Source organism: Phalacrocorax carbo, chromosome 1, assembly GCF_963921805.1.
Source record: "Phalacrocorax carbo chromosome 1, bPhaCar2.1, whole genome shotgun sequence".
NCBI classification, from domain to species: domain Eukaryota; kingdom Metazoa; phylum Chordata; class Aves; order Suliformes; family Phalacrocoracidae; genus Phalacrocorax; species Phalacrocorax carbo.
The window spans coordinates 205,434,787-205,451,971 of NC_087513.1; the positions used below are offsets into that span (position 1 = coordinate 205,434,787).

Consider the following 17,185-nt stretch of genomic DNA (forward strand, 5'->3'; position numbering starts at 1 on the left):
CTGGAAGCAGCCATCCAGATTTAGATATTACAGTATTTTGAGTTTAGAAACCATGAAATATAAATGTGTTCCTACCAAAAGTGAGTAGGAATTAAGTGCACGTTTATTTTACATCTGAAGTACCTTTTATGTTTACTTCCCATCTGTGACATCTAGATAAAAATCCCTGCTAAACTAGACAGCTAACACTGAAGATTTCTTCTGAGTAAGTGTCGTGGTTTAACCCCAGCTGGCAACTCAGCCCCATGCAGCCGCTTGCTCACTCCCCCCAGTGGGATGGGAGAGAGAATCAGAAGAGTAAAAGTGAGAAAACTTGTGGGTTGAGATAACGACAGTTTAATAGGTAAAGCAAAAGCCGGACACACAAGCAAAGCGAAACAAGGGATTCATTCACTCCTTCCCATGGGCAGGCAGGTGTTCAGCCATCTCCAGGAAAGCAGGGCTCCATCACAAGTAACGGTTACTTGGGAAGACAAATGCCATCTCTCTGAACATCTCCCACTGCCGTCTTCTTCCTCCAGCTTTTATTGATGAGCATGACACCACATGGTGTGGAATATCCCTTTGGTCAGTTTGGGTCAGCTGTCCCGTCTGTGTCCCCTCCCAGCTTCTTGTGCCCCTGGCGGAGCACGGGGAGCTGAAAAAGTCCTCGACCAGTGTAAGCGCTACTTAGCAACAACTAAAACATCTCCACATTATCAACACTGTTTTTATCACAAATCCAAAACAGAGCCCCATACTAGATACTATGAAGAAAATTAACTCTATCCCAGCTGAAACCAGGACAATAAGAATCACAGAAGTCCAAAATTAATGAAATGCAGATCATATGAAATAAAAATAAAAGTAATTACACTTAGTCAAAAGACTAATGGAGCATTTCCACCTTGTAAAATTTTGCTGTTTTTTAAGCTAACCCATCTTGGGAGAACTCCCTGACAATCTAATTATTGTTCTGGGGAAAAAAAAAACCCACCTGAAAAATTCTTTAAAATACTTCAATGTATTATTTGAAATTATTGCTTGAAAATGTTTTAACTGTATAAAATATAGGCAATACATTAAAACTGAAACAAACAAACCAATGTGATATCTTCATTCACATTAGATTTCAATTTTCACCAATTTTCTTTCCAACTTTGAAATGAGATGACATTTCATAGCTGTTGAATTTGCTATCAGATAAGTCCGGTTCCAGTTTTCAGAGAATACTTACTTTTTAGCAGAAGAATGATTCCTTCGCTAGCCATCCTCTCCTCCAGGCACAAGCTCCTACAGTTAGCAAAGCTGAATATTAGAACACACGATATACTTAAACACAGCAGAAGTTAATGAAGTAATGTCCTTTGTTGCTGACAGCACACTGGGAGCATGAAGAACATTAAAGCTATTTCCCAAGCTACAGAATCGAGTTATCCTGTAGTTTTTGACACAGACTGGTATCACCCTAATGACTAAACAAGGCTAAACTTGTTTACATCAGCTGAGGTGTTGATGCTGTACACGTATCTACTTTAGGTTGAACCAACAAGCTACACTGCGATGATGCTTTAAGATGTACCTTTCTGTGCCTTTTCCTCAAAAAGAAGAGACCCACTGGGCCTGCAACCTTTCAAACCAGATTCTGTTCAATCATACACCAGAGTACTGAAATTACTAAAATGGAGGAGGAAACCCAGATCCCCTGGGCAACAGAATTAATATAAAAAAGGGACGTGAGGCAGATTTCCCCCTTGTCCCCTCCTTGCAGAGTGACTGCTTTTCTCCAAGGTCAATCTCAGTCCAGCAAGTTTGCTGGGCTGCAAAAACTGGTGTGGTCTCTTTTTGGCTCAAAAGAAAAGTCTTTTTCTTCAATTCCTTCTGTGCCTGCTCTTTGATCTCCCCAGAAATCTCTGCTTCTGCTCAGCTGCGCATGTGAAGTTATTTTGAAAGTCTGGAACCTCTGCCTCCTTCCAGAAGACTCCACCTGAACCAGGGTCTAGCAGACCTCCTCCTTGCTGCCCAGCCAGGTCCTTTCCCCAGATGGCCCTAAGCTCTACCAGAGGTTCTCATATGTCAGCCAAGGAGGTGTTACGTCTGCAATAGGACAGGACAAATAAAAACCTTAGTCTGTATCTAGAAAACCATTCTCGCTCTAGAGCAATTGAAACACTCTAAACCAAAGGAAACAAACAGCTTTAAATGGGTGAATGAAGGGCCTATTTAAAGGATCAAATGAAGGATCAAAGTGAATGAATGACTAGGAATGGAGGAACTCAGGAGCTAAGAAGGTTGCTGTACATTATTGATGAGTACCCCCAAAACACTAAGAAAATACTTAATTCTATCACCTGACCTCTGGGAAGGCTTGTGGTAATATTGCTGATGACTACAGTTCATTAAGCTCAGAGGGACAAATGGTAATTGGCATTTTTTAACAGACTCTTAATCTGTGTTTCTGGGGAATGACGCAGACAAAGCGATGTGCTGCACAAGTGAGGTGCCCTTTCTTGACAGAAAGGCTAGAAAAATGGAAATGTAATGGTCTGGCTATCTGAGAGAAAAAAAAAGTGCGATAGTTTACACTGAGGAGCTGTAAAACCAAGTACAGGTTTTGGATTCTTGAGGGAAAACCTGGTACCTGTTCCCCGCCCACAGTGTGCAACTAAAGGACCAGGTATAGAACAACAAAGTCAAACAGACTTTTTGATCTGGAGAGCCTCATACCTGTCAGAAATGTGAACTTTAAAAAAAAAGTTCAGAGGACAGATAAAGTTTTTGCAGAGTATGAAGAGCAAGACCCAAAGAAAGAGACAGAGAGTTGCATTTGGTGTCTGAAGGAAAGACAGAAGTGCTGTAACAGAGCAACTGAGTTGCTTATGACTGATCCAAGAGTGATGTTTAAAAAACTAATGCTGTGCCGTTACTGAAGAAGATGTCTCCTGTGCTTCTAATGGAGGGGAGATATGTAATGGATAGTATATATTTTATGCAGCTCTTTCTTTGTGAGTTTCCTCTGAGGTCCTTGAAACAGAAGTAATGCCTTTTTTTCTCACCAAGCCCCCACCACAATTTGAGTAGTTCAAATGTTTAGAGGGTCTTATTCACTGAAGACTCAGTTACTTCATCACTGTATGTAAGTGCAATATCATTCTTTCACCTCCCTTTCTAGTGAAGTCAATGGTGATATAGTCCCTTCAAAAAAACGCCAAGATTTGCTTGGAGAGCTTGACCATGAAAAGTAGTAGCTCCATCTAAAGAAGCACCTACAAACAATATTAATCTGAAGCGTGCAACTTATGCTATTGCTTTCCATGGGATTATTCACACGCAGGAGTTAGAACAAAATATCTGTGCCAGTGGAAAAGGGTATATAAAGCACAATCTGCTGTGCATGAGTGCTATTTGATGTGTAGCCTTGCTGTTTCAAGATTGCAAGACCTCACTGTAACCAGATGTGGTTATAATACAGGACTCTGCCATACTGGCTTTGCTGATAGGGAAGATTCTTTTTGGTTACCCTGATAAAGGCTATTATTTTAAGTATGAAACAACTTAATTCTGTTCCCTATGTTGCAAGTTGGATATTTAGCTGGAAACAGTGTGTCTGGAGGTAAGCAAATGGAGAATCATTACAGGTTCTTTTCACAATTTAGCTTTGCTGTATCTGGAAAAGAAATGGGCATAGGTTAATCCCCTTTTGCTTAGAGGAGAAGCAAGCAGAAAGACTGCTTAGAGCAAAATTAAGAAACAATTTTCTCTTCTCACTGTTCCCATTTTATCTCATCTTTCCATTTCATCCTGAAGCTGCTGCCAATAATGTTAGCTGTGGAATTAATGACTTGCCAAAATAGTTAGAAAAGACTTTTAAACAGTGAGATCTATTAAATTATGCATTAGTTTCCACAAGGGAAAGGATAGGAGACTTACTGCTTAAGTAGTTTGAAAAAGGCATGGATAGTTCAATAAAGGTAAGCGCTAAGTCCTGCAACTGGGGAGGAACAGCCCCAGACACCAGGATGGGCTGGGGGCCACCCAGCTGGAAAGCATGTTGACAGAAAAGGACCTGGGAGTCCTGGCAGACAACAAGCTGAGCATTAGCCAGCAATGGGCCCTTGCTGCAAAGGCGGCCAGTGGTATCCTGGGCTGCATTAGGCAAAGTACAGCCAGCAGGTCAAGGGAGGTGGTCCTTGCCTCTACTCAGCACTAGTGAGGCCACACCTCAAATATTGTGTCCAGTTCTGGGCTCCCCAGTACAAAAGAGACATGGGCATACTGGAGAGAGTCCAACAAAGGGCCACAGAGATGATGAAGGGACTGGAGCATCTCTCCTGTGAGGAAAGGCTTAGAGAGCTGCGACTGTTCAGCCTGGAGAAGAAAAGGCTCAGGGGGGATCTCATCAATGTCTATAAATAGCAGAAGGGAGGGTGAAAAGAAGATGGAGCCAGGCTCTTTTCAGTGGTACACAATGACAGGACCAGAGGCCCTGGGCAGAAACTGAAACACAGGAAGGTCTCTCTGAGCATCAGGAAACACTTTTTTTACAGTGAGGGTCACTGAGCGCTGGCACAGATTGTCCAGGTAGGTTGTGGAGTTTCCATCCTTGGAGATATTTAAAAGCTGCCTGGACGTGGTCCTGAGCAACTGGTGTTAGATGGCCCTGCTGTAGCAGGCCGGTTGGACCAGATGGCCTCCAAAGGTCCCTTCCAACCTCAACCATTCTGTGATTCTATGAAAAAAAGGCACTTAAAAACATATTATAAAACCAATCCTATATTAATAAAAAAAAAAGGATGATAAAGCATCAAAACAGACCTTAAAGCTCTTATTTATTTATACATACCATTTATTGATATAAATTATATGTATTCCATGAATCATCTTAGGTGCCTTGGCTAATTTTAGGGAAGAAATACAGAACAATGCTTGCAGTTTTTCTAAAGAGCATCAGCAAGTAACAGGTAACCAAATCCAAGCGCATTTCATAGACCTCATCTGTAATGCTAGAAGTTCCAAAAATAGTGGAGATCAGCTTCGTTAAGTTTTCTTAACTAAGAAACAATTGCCAATGAATGATTTACTTGACTGCCTTGTCTGTTCTTGTCCCTAAGTAGACTGTAAATTTCTAAAATGGAGTGGAAAGATACAACTAAAAACATGCAGTGAATTAATTTTGTGTATCTTGTCACTGTGTACTGCAATATTTGAAACATCCTCCATATAGTATTAATAACAGCAAAAGTGCCATGATGTCTGTGGAGCTTCTGTCTTTTTTTGCTTGTGACACAAGTATCTTGGTTGACTGGTTACTTTGCTGATTTTTTTTAAAGTATTATTTTAGTATTTGAAAGGGTGACGGCCCTTGGAAAAGCTGGTACATGGACAGTGCAGAGTTAAAAGAGGCATTTTAGCTGTGGTAGAAGGTCTTTTTAAAAAAGAACAAGATTTTGCAGCACTTCCAAAGAAAAGGCCAGTCTTGGCAACTGTCTAATCTTCCCAAGAAATTTGATCACCTGACTAAATACATTTAGTAAGCTTTTCATATTTAAAATGTGAACTGTTCTGAGCAGACTCACTAGTGACATGGAAAGCTGCTTCTCCCAGACTGGAAGGATGCACTATCTAAATTGCTTCCTGTTGTGCAACGATAAAATTATGAATAAGAATTGTACTTTGCAAAAGTTCTTTGCTATTTGATTTAAATACTGGTTTGTCTCATACCACTAACTATCTGTGCATTCTTTTGTTACACTACTGCAAGAAAGAAATAAAAGAAAAAGGAAAGGTGTGGTCACAATCAAAGTGAACTTGCTAAGGATTTCTGTTCTCACTCTTGACTGAAAGTATTTCTTCTGTCTTCACCAAAGCTCTGTTTAACATCTCTCCTTCTATCAAAACAAATTATGTCTGACAGCAAACAACATTGGGTCTCCTGGTCCAATTTTATATTATCCTTTATTTTATTTTTAAGTGTGCTGTCTTATTATTCTGTCTGAATACAAATCTCACAGTTGATTTAAAAATGCATATAACTCCAGGAAATCTGTCCCAGCATTAATGAGAAAAGGCACCAGCCATTTATAGGGAGCTCCTTCAGCTTCTCTGTTGACAGAGGTACCTTCGTGAGTGCAAGGGAAAATGAGGAAGGAAGGGAGAACATTTTCTGATGGTTTGACTTCTCTGCATCAATTATCTCAAGTTATTACACACAAGTATTTCTCTTTTGGTTAGTGAGAAATTCATGCTGCAAAACCACCATCAGCTAACACAGGCCTGGTTTGATTAACAAGAGAATTATGGTTTTGATCCCAGATGCTGTAGCTCATGCACATTACTGACTGGCTTAAGTGTCAGCAGCATTTGACCTCAAAGCTGTATCCAGCAAGCCATCTGGATCAAGCTCACAGCCCATTTAACATGAGCTAGAAACATTTATCAGGACAATAAAGCTTTCAAACTAGCAGCCATCTCAGAGTATGTAGCTTGTTATGGAACCAACACCAGCACTGGAAGATGCCAGCACATGTTAGACCCATTCCTCACGTGTCATCTGAAAGGAGCTCTCCTTGGGGTGAAAGACAGGTCAGACAGCACAAATGAGAGAGTAAAGCAGGTAACTGTGATCAATGAACAGAAGTATGTCTGTGTCTGATAAGGTTTATTCACTTTTCAAAATGGGGTCTGCCAGCACAGATCACCCAGGAGACGAGCCAGATGGCAGCATGTCATTGCTTAGGAATAAAAGCACACCCTTGGTTCCACCTTCACTGATACCCGATACGTGCATTACTGAACAGTAAAATTTGATCTGGGTCAGACAAGAGTACATGACTGTATTTCTGTCATGTTAGAAAAAAAGATACAGTATTTGCATCAGCTCCTTACCACTGGAAAAGATAGTCAATACTCAGTCCACTCTGAGAGGAGAATGACATGAGACCATTTCTGCTCTGGAAGAGAGTCCACTGGCACAAAGTCATCCCTTCAGAAGGAAGAAGCATTGTATTTGAATTGACAGGATGAGCTTGCATCAGTTCTGGGTTTGCACCATGTGCCTGTGGTGGTTTTTATCTGATTTTGTCTTTTAAAATGAAACTGTACACCACAGCCTCAGTCTCATATGTGTTCAGCCCTTTTTGAGACTCTAGCTATGAGGCAGTGCCTTTAGGATTCATATAGGATTTATCTAATCTAACTTTAGATGCCAGTAAAGTAGGCATCTACATCTAAGCTAGCCATCGGAGCATCCCATGATAGTGAAGAGAGAAAAAGGAACACGTGGAGCATGACTTGCCTGGTTTGTTTTAGAAGCCCTTTTCACAACATGATAACTCTAACCCTAGAAGCCACCGTTTCTTTACATTGACCTGAAAAAGAACCTAGGTGACCAGCTGAAATGTAGTCATCTATATGATATGTATATAGTCAACTGAATCCCACAAATGCAAATTAGAGGGAAACTGCCAGTCTCTTTAGTTTAAGTGTCTCTGTCTGCATACTGTCAGGTGGCTGCTACTTTTCCATGGTTGCTGAATTTGGCCATATTTTGCCCTTTAAATGAAAGTCAGCCCTTCTTCCCAGAAGCTTATAATTCACCTTAAAGGATTACCAGAAATATTTTATCACCTGCTCTGGTATTAAAACATTTCTTAAAACAATCTGCCAGACAGGAAGAAATGTGACGGGGAGATCGTTCAGGCAGCTCTATCCAAAGACTAAGTGGACTGTGAAATATTCAAACATAAGGTAATTTTCAACTTAATAAGTATGTATTCTGTTCTGATTGGGGGGGGGGGGGGGAGTCAGTTAAACGATTAGAAAGATTCCACTCTCTCAGTACAGCAATCCTAAAATTGCATTTTAAAAATAGCATGCCAGGACATTGGGAATTGTAATTACGAAAGAACACAGCATGCACCTAACCTTTTTAATGGGTCCTTAATTTTTGCTAATGAATAACTGAAAGCACAAATAATATTTGAGTTGAGATTCTTTTTTTAAGGGTGATCTGTGGTTCCTCAGTTACCCAATGCCTGACTGAAACCACTTTCAAGGTGGCCGGTGCTCAGGACATTGGACTTTCAGCTGTTTCAAATGTCCAGGCATTTAGAATTACTCAGATATCTTTCCTAAACAGTAAGCCATGGCTGTAAGAAACACTTCAAGAATCTTTGTCCACTTGCTTGCTTGCGTTTTTACAAGAGACAGAGAGACTGTGGACCTGCCTGTAAAGACGGATGGAGACAGATGGAAGCTCTCTCTGTCCATGTGCTGAGCTGGACACACGCAAGCTAAATGCTGCTCAGCAGTTGTATAGCTGTATTAGCACAGCAGTGTCAACACAGCTACACAACTTCTGGAGCAGAACAGATGAGGCACACCACTGTGCAAACACAGCCAAACTGTTTCTGGATGGTGTTTGGTGTAGCCCAGTAAATATGATTTTTTTTTGCCATTCCTAGTAAAAGGCCACACGTTTTTTATTGACCTGTCAGCAAAGAGTGTCAGGATTTGTTTGGGCCTGTCCTGGTGTAAGTTGATAATTAGCTTGTTTTATTTAACTGGGGTGGGAAATGTCCGGCAGTCAGGTTTGCTTTGGGTTAGCTCTAGTTTATAGTGATAACAAGTAAATTTTCTGTGTAGATTAAACTACCTGTGATCCTAGAATAAAACATGGTTTGCAAGAATGCAAATACAGGGTGGTACTGGAGGTCCCAGACGGTAAACACAAATCCCAACGGTCCGTCAGTGGTCACTGCAGGCATGCAACTGCCTAAGCCAGTTTAGATATAACAGAGACCACAAGACTGAATAACTGAGAACTAAAGAAAAGAAAGCCCATGTAATGCAGCCTGTATTAAGAAAAGAGACAAACATAAACCCAAACTGACCCCAAAACAGAGGCGGAAGGGACCTCCGGCCATCAGACTCCTCCTGGGGGAGAACTGAGGACACTGGTGGCTGCTGACACCCCCTCCAGCCCCTCTGCTGTCAGCCCCTGGACCCAGAGAGACACTGGAAGGATGGCGTAACACCAGAGAACAGGGGTCAATACCTTAATTTTGCAGTTAATAGGATTTTGGGCTTAACACTGGACTTCTTTCTAGCTGCCCTGTAATCTGGGAAGAAAGATCCTGGCTTTTTGCCCCAAAACATATTCACTGTAAGATTCATTTAACTTCTTTTTAGATATTTACAGTGTAGACATCTACATTTGATCTAGTCATCCTGGGCTCCCATTATAGTCACTGGAGTGAAATAGGTACTTTCAGGGCATGAATTATCCCATCTGTTTTAGATGCCTGCTGTAGGCTGACAGGAATTGCACCCTGGAATAGTTCATTTCCCTCCATTGACTATAAAAGGGCTCAAGGCAACTAATTCACAGAGGGACAGTTACACGGACTTTTACCTGTGAGAATACGATTCCTACCATCTGTGTTCATGCAGTATCCATGTCTTCTTTATTTACAGATTATTTCAATGAGTAATTGCTCATTGGATTGAAACCCCTTAGAAGGCATGGCCCCAGGATTTAATTAGGCAACAACAATGTTAGGAGTATGGATCACTCATTCAGAAGGAATTTGCATTGTACCAATAATAATAACAACAGCACTAATACACAGAGGCCATAATTTCAAAGGTATTTCTGGTTTCAGAAGAAATAGATGGGAACTGTAGAAAATCAACATTTTTCCAGGAGGTAATTCAGCATCTTCCTAAATTAGTCTTATAAATTTGAAAGCTCAGCTGCAAGGATCGTAACTTAAAAAGCAAAGGCACAGCCAAGGGAGAGCTCTAGAAGCAAGTCCCATGGGGAGCAAGGAGGATTTGACCCATTTCATCCCTATTTTACACTAACCAGCGTATTATTAGGACATCATAGAGGACAGGACTGCCCCGAGCTTGGGGCTTCCCAGCAGGGAGCTCTTTCCTGATCCCCCAGCGGTGCAGCCGCCTCCTGCCTCAGCTGGGCTCAGCCTGAGAAAGGAACCAGCCATGTGAGGCGCCGGCCACCGCACTGGTCTCTGGACGAGACAGCTCGGCTCTGTGCGCGTTTATAGCTCCATAAACGACAACCATACTAACAATTTACTAACTTCTGGTAAAGACCGGCTTCTTGGGAATTGCTGATACCTCTATTTCTATGGGAAATAAATCTCTCTGGAAGCTTTGCTCTGCTGGTTTCTGAGCACATGAAAGTGCTGCTGAAATTCCTAATTGCAAATTAGACTTTTGACAGGGGAAGGCAGAGCAGACAGATTGAAATAGCCTTAAAGTGCTTTTCTCTTCCTGATGGCAGAAGAGTTCATAATCCAGACAAATTAACTGATTGTAACAAAGAGCATTAAGGCAGCACTGTGCAATGTGGTGTCTGGCAGCTGGTGGCCAGGCACTAGGACATACTTAACCAATTAGCACAGTCCCTCGCGCCGGCCAAAATGCACATTAAGAACAACTGAGATGTGATCTGGGACATTTTGTGGTCCACGTACAGCAGCTTTACCAGGTGGGCCAGAAAAGTGAGATTCTCAGAGGATGAGTTAGCTGGGGCTGTAATAAACCTGAATCTGCTTGAAGTCAGTCTTTGCATATCTTATTGGCTGAACCACTTCAGGTTTAGCTGAGCTGTCTTTTCGTGGCTTTATAACACTTCAAGGAGATTTTAGAGGCATTTTGTGATTACTGATGCCTTTTTATACTTCCAAAAAATAATAAATAGGCTGGAGATCTTTCGGAATATTCTTTTTCTGACACCGTAATAGTTACACTTACGGAATAGTTCTTCTTGGTACTCGTACAGTACCTTCCTTCAGCTTTCATAACAAGTTCCAAACACTAATGAGTTACAGGCTTAACTTTCAAACTCAGCCTCAGTGACTCAGCAGTCCTAAAAAAAAATGCAGTCATTTGTCTCTGTTCTCTACCTACGGATTTAGGTACTTAACTCTAGTCACTCCTATCTGAAAACATAAGCTGCAGAGATTTGAGGGAGAGGTGGGAAAAGATCACAGATCTCATGACACTTAGTCATGTATCTTCCCCAAAAGCCTGTATTTCGTCTTAAGCCTCGATGATGTGAGCGAAATGATTTTTTTTTCTAATATAGCATGGGAATGCTGGCTTGCCAACACCCAGGCAGCACAGTATGCACAATGGAGAATCCAGGGATCCCACAGCAGCATTTTCTCTCCTTGATTACCCATGGCTTGGGAAGATGGGCTGTCTTGGATTTCTACCTGTCCTCAAGGACAGAACTCAGAGTGGCAATGACATTGTTAAAATCAGACTGTCTATTCACTGAGCACATTAGTTTAATTTCTGTTCCAGGATTAGTGAACCTTATTTTTGATGCATAGGCTCATGAGTAATTCTGAATGCTTTTGCTGCCTACATATCCATGTACTTACCTAGCCAGTGTGACCCCACTATCCAAACACCTCAGAGTTATTAATGAACTATGTTTTCACAACAGCTATGAGGAAGCAGCAGCCAAATGTATGCCCTTTGCAGAAAGAAACTAGACTGCTGAACTCTTAATTTCCCTGATTCTCAATCCCTTGAACATGGAACACTTCGCATTTCCTGTTAAATCAAAAGCATTCTGCCTGATTTTAGTTGTGTACATTACAGTAAGGTGACTCATGCCCTAGAAATGTCTTTTTCTTGTTTGCATCCACTAGAAAGGGAGCCTGGGCAGAGCTCAGAGAAAAAGGATCTCTGCAGGGTAGGTGCTGGAGTTAGATTAAAAAAATACCAGTCAGGGAGTGGGAGAGAGGCTGCAGCACTGTGCTGCACATGCAATTGCAGACAGGAGGGAATCAAAAGTGTGAGACATCACAGGTTTTGGGAGAACTCCCAAAAGAAACTCTCCAGAGTGTTCCAGCCAATTTACATATTGTACTACCCAGAAATTAAGGGGAAAAAAAAAAGCTCTTCACACATTGAAATTAACTCCCTTAGGACTTTGGCTTGGATTTTCAGCTGTGTAAAAGACAAAAGAATCTGATCACGTTTTCTAAAGAACATATTAGGTCAAAAATAGAAGTAGAGGCAGAAGAAGGTCAGGTTTGTGAGTTCTGAGCTATCCATTTGAATCAGAAGATGGTACTTAATAGCTTTGCTAAAAATATCTTAATTAAAGCTTTTAAACATTTTTGCCGTTTTGAGTGTTTATCTACAAAGCAAAATATTTCAAGTCTGTTTCTAATTTACCCTGAGCTAACTTTAATGCAGTAGAAAACAATATGTAATAAATTGCTTTCCAATAACAAAACAAGTTTACTGATGTTTACCAGATGCCTGCCTCTGACTAAATTCAACAGCATCCAATATAATGGGTTAACTCTGATTCAGCCTTCATTTCACAGCCCATCACAGCAGCCATTTGACTGGGCTGAGTTTGAGATGGACATTATCTTACTTATGTAATGAAAGCATTTACTGTTATTGCTGAAAATGCCGAAGTGCAAATAATACCGTCAGATGACTGAGGAGGGACTCGATCCTTCTGTGGCTCACTGCTCTTACTATCTGCTCAAGGATCTTCATGTTCTGTCCACTTCTAAACCAGGGGGAAGCAGATTCTTCTTGCTTTTTCCCAGCCATCTGCCTCCACGGTATATTCATTACCATGCTTCTTAAGACCATACGTGAAACTTATTGTTATTCCATGCATATTGTGTTGCCATATCGATACTTTAACTTCTTTCCTTTCTACCTTCCCTGAGTTTGGCTAATACTGACATCTCTTCAAGATTTGAGCATATGAACACCATAATTCAGGGTACTGCTTTGCAAACTGATGATATTTTGTGATGATATTCATGTAAGTGGTGGTCATTCACCCAGAGCGAGCTCAGTGCACAGCAGGGGTTAGGTTTGGGAAAAACAAAGCCACTGAACACCTCAGGAGCTGGTTACCTGCTGTTATTTTTAGCTCTTTCATATGTAGAAGTCAATACTTTTGTAGAGATCATCCTTTTAAATCAGTGTTAGCTGACTTATGCTCAGATCGGTTTACACGAAGTCTGACGGTATTAGAAGCTGTGGGAGGAATGTGTGTAAGCAGGGGATCCCATGCTGAAAGTTGGCCATTAGTGTACATCCAGGGTCTACTGATGCATTTTGCAGCCTCTTTAGTGTCTACGTATGACATGACAGAGGATTTACAACACGCTGTGACAGCCCCTTCAGCAGGACAGTGCCATTAATCTCCAGACAGACTACTGAGATCAGCACTGATCTTGTGTTTGGATCCCCTAATCCAGGACCCTGCACCCCGCAGGCCCCCTCACTGCGTTATCTTGCTCCAGAGGTACAGGACTTGATCTCAGGCTGGGCTCTCTTACCTTATATTTAATCATAATACTTTTCACAGTTCCTCTGCAAGCATTGTAACGTAGTGACTGAAGACATAGTCAAGCATTTAAGTACATGATTAACCTAAAGTGCCTGAATAAACTGTTGACTTCAGCAGGGCCTCTTGTATACTTAGAGTTAAAAATGTGCTCAAGTGCTTCACAGATCAGTTAATTATCATTAAATGCATGCGACAAACAGAAACACAGAGATCAACCACAGAAGTACTGCAGAATACATCTCCTGGAGCAGTAATCGCAAATCTTGGGTTTAGGTGCATCTTTAAAGTACGTACTTAAACATTAAGCCAAAAGGATATTTGATTTTTATAGAATAACATGACAGACTCATCATGCAAAACAGGAACACAGTTAACCTGCTTCCAGGATGTGCCTGTTTCCTACAGAATAATTGAAATCTTGTATTAAATACATGCCAGTAGTAAATTACAGAATACTGAAAATTTTATAGGGATAGGAGGCAGTCATTGCTGCCCCCTCACACAATAGAGAAATCACATTTTGTTTAAGGGAAAAAAAAGAAAAGAAAAGAAAAAAAGTCTGCTGGTTTACAAAACAGCCTGCTGTTTGATTAGGTTTTTTTTTTCATGGGAAGTATCAGAAGGGACCCTTACTGGGTCTCCTTCAGGGTCCTAAGGACACTGTATCTGAGGTCTGCCTTGCTGTTTGCGGTGAGCTGGGCACGGGCAGCGCCCCAGCCCCGGGATGCTGGGGGTCAGGCCGGCTGCCGGCCCGGGGCTGCGGGGCTGAGGGGCTGCAGGGGCTGCGGGGCTGCGGGGCTGCGGGGTTTGTGGGGCTGCGGGGTTGTGGCGCCTGTGGGGCCGCGGGGCCGCAGGGGTGCGGCGTTTGCGGGGCCGCGGGGCGGCGGGGCAGCAGCGCGCCCTGCGGGCACAGCCCGGCCCTGCACCGCCACCCGCGCCGCGGGTCCCAGCTCCCAGGTTCACGAGTGGTTTTAAAGCAGGTGTCTAAAAGTGGCCAGGGTGGCCTGGGGCTGCGCCAAGCCGGGGGCTCTTCTCACCGTAGGCTTTTGAGTGATGCCGCGTGTGGGGGCAGCAGTGATTTTTTTCGTCATTTGCATTACTTATTCTCCTTGAAAAGTAACAAGAAAGGGCAAGTTTGGCTTATTGTTTCCTCCTCCCTGTACTGACAACTGCAAATCATTTCCAGGATGGATTAAATTATGCGGGGGGAGGCAGGAAGGGAGGCTAAGAGGGAGACGTTCAATGCAATACACTTTGCCTAATTTGCAATTTAGAATCTGTTGTATTGATTACTGCATGATCCTGGGGGTGGGAGGGGAGAAAAAAAGCAGTTGGCAGGTCTCCGACTCCAAATATTTCCAAATCATTTCCAAAATGATTATACATTTTATTAATCAAGGTCAAAGTAACCTCATTTGGCCAGTATTAATGAAAACATAGGGTATGTGTTACCTAAAAATCACTTCAGCAAGGAAAAATGAGCTACATTAAAATTCGGTGGAGAGCAGTTTACGGTGTGTGGGTTTCAGATGCCATCTACTGGGCAAATCTCATGCTGTAAAATTACAAGTATAGCTTTACCTCTGGGCTTGCATTCTCCCCACTCCCTCCCTCAGCAGTTTTCCCTCAGTGGTTCAAGCTCAGGAAACCTTTTAAATATATTTCACTTTGGCTTGAGAAGTCAGAAGGATTTGTGCAGTACTCAAGCGCTTTGCTTTGTTGGGCCGGGGCACAGAGTTGCCCATGACACTGTAGTAAAGGTTTAACATAAAAACACTTGCACAAATGTCTCTATAAACACTAACGAGAGAAAGGCATTTTGCATTCTAAGTACCTAAAAAAAGAAGGTCCTCTTGAAATAGGAACTATTGTAGAGTAATGCCAAATAACTTATCGAAGTTGTATCACTTGGGAGTATCATAAAAACCCCAAAAGAGGCCTAAAGGAAACACTAATTATTGCAGTTTTTGCTCATAGTATGAGGTGTGCACTGGAAGTGTACTGCAGTCAGTGGGAGTCTTTCTATCCGCTCCACAGGCTTTGGACCGGAGTCAGACAGACTGCCCTATCCGGCTTTTCTCACTAAGTATCTTTCATGTTTGATGACTCTGAATCTGTTTTCCAATTACTTTGCTTCAGCACTGCACCAGAACCAGAAAGGATCAATCCATTAAATAAAGCAAGATGCCCTACCTGGGGAGCTCCCACCACAAAGCCCTAATTCGAGCAAGCAGGTCCCTTGAGGATGAAGCAAAGCAGAATTGGCTTTTTGGATCCTGGGCTAATAAAAACCCAGATTACTCTGCAAATTCAGCAGTCTTTTGTGAGCTACATTTCTGGTTTTCAGGCCCCTTCTCTGTTTCTTTGATCAGCTACAAAGCAAAGCTACCATGCAGTTTAAAGGAATTTATCTTATATTGCGTCAGATTATGAGTACACATATGGTCATTTTCTTTCTCCTTCTCCTCCTCCCTCTCGCTCTCTAACCCATCTCCCCAGTCTGTAGATTTATAGACAAATGATCAGACTGGTTTTTTATAGGGTTTTTTTTCAGTGTTGTTTCATTTTAATAGTACCAGTGGGAATTGGCCTACTTAATGAGAGAAGATTCGAAACTTTTTGTAAATAAATCTTTTTTCAAGCTGCGAGGAACAGGCAAAACCTAAAAAAATACTTAAGAAACCCTCTTAAATCTGAACAGAAAGGTTAACCAAATTGGCCACGCTGATGCAAGGTACAAACCACTTTATTTGGGTATTTTTGAATTTTGTAATATGTTGTCAATATGTTGTCAATAACCTATAGTTTCAAACAAAGTTATTTTGACACATAAGAGGGGGCTTTCTCAATTTTGAAAATATTAAATTAATATCTTGGTAATTCTGAAAAATAATCAGCAATTTTTAAGTTCAGGAGGTGATTTTAACTAACCCATTTCTATGAAAAGTTTTGTACAAAAAAAAATCTTTTTTGATGAACCCGTTTATTAAATAGCTTCCAAAACACTGCACTTCTTTAGTAACTACTGCTTTTCCATCAAACCAGAATAAAAGAGCAAACCCAGCAAGACAGCAATTTCCTGAGACCATATTGGATAAATCCAGAGATCCAGCTCTGTCCCAGAATATAATCAGTGTTACATAATCTACAGTAAGTGCACCAGATAAAGATAAATCAGCACCTGTCAACTAATGAGGAAGGGTTGTCATTAAATTATCCCACAGTAACAGTTCTTTCTCCTTTCATCAAAAATCACTTTTTAAAACCTGCTTTAAATGCCTATTTTAAAAGACTTCTGTTATAAAATATAACTTCCCATGCTAAAAACTCTCTTCAAATTCTTTCTCTAGAACCACATTCTAACAAGAAAGCAATAAAAATGCACACCTTGTGAAAGATAAAAATACTTTATGTTAGCAGTTAAGAAAAGGGCTTGTTCTGGGTCAGTTACCCTGTGTCTGTTGACACAGCAGAAGCAGCCTATGCGAAGACCAGCCAGGTGCCTCTCAACCGCTGTCCCAGGGGAGGGGGACACAGTCCCAGTCTTTGAAGTTCACAGGAGCTCTGGCCCCAGTCAATGGGTCAGGGGTTTACCAGCAATGGGGCCTATTTATTTTGCAACTTTGCTTTCAAGTCAAGCAGTACTTCCCCCCATCACCCAACCCATATCATAGATAAGAGACGTGCAAGGGAACCAACTTTGTTTTCTTTGTTATCATTCTTTTCCTCCTCTTCTTCCCTTTCCCCCTCCACAGCTTCCTTTTGCACCCTGGTTTAGGGCCAAGAGCCTGCAACCTCTGCCGTGCAATAGCCAGAGCATGTTAGAACGGCTTTTGGCTT

General features: G+C 41.7%; 1 long non-coding RNA gene across 1 annotated transcript; it reads right to left on the reverse strand.

Annotated features, from left to right (window-relative positions):
* Positions 1–230: 230 nt before the first annotated feature.
* LOC135310656 (uncharacterized) lies at positions 231–16,932 on the reverse strand. The gene is made up of 3 exons (XR_010370768.1): positions 16,797–16,932; positions 1,217–1,272; positions 231–637 (listed from the first exon to the last, which is right to left on the reverse strand). It is a non-coding gene; the product is annotated as an uncharacterized LOC135310656 (long non-coding RNA).
* Positions 16,933–17,185: the final 253 nt, after the last annotated feature.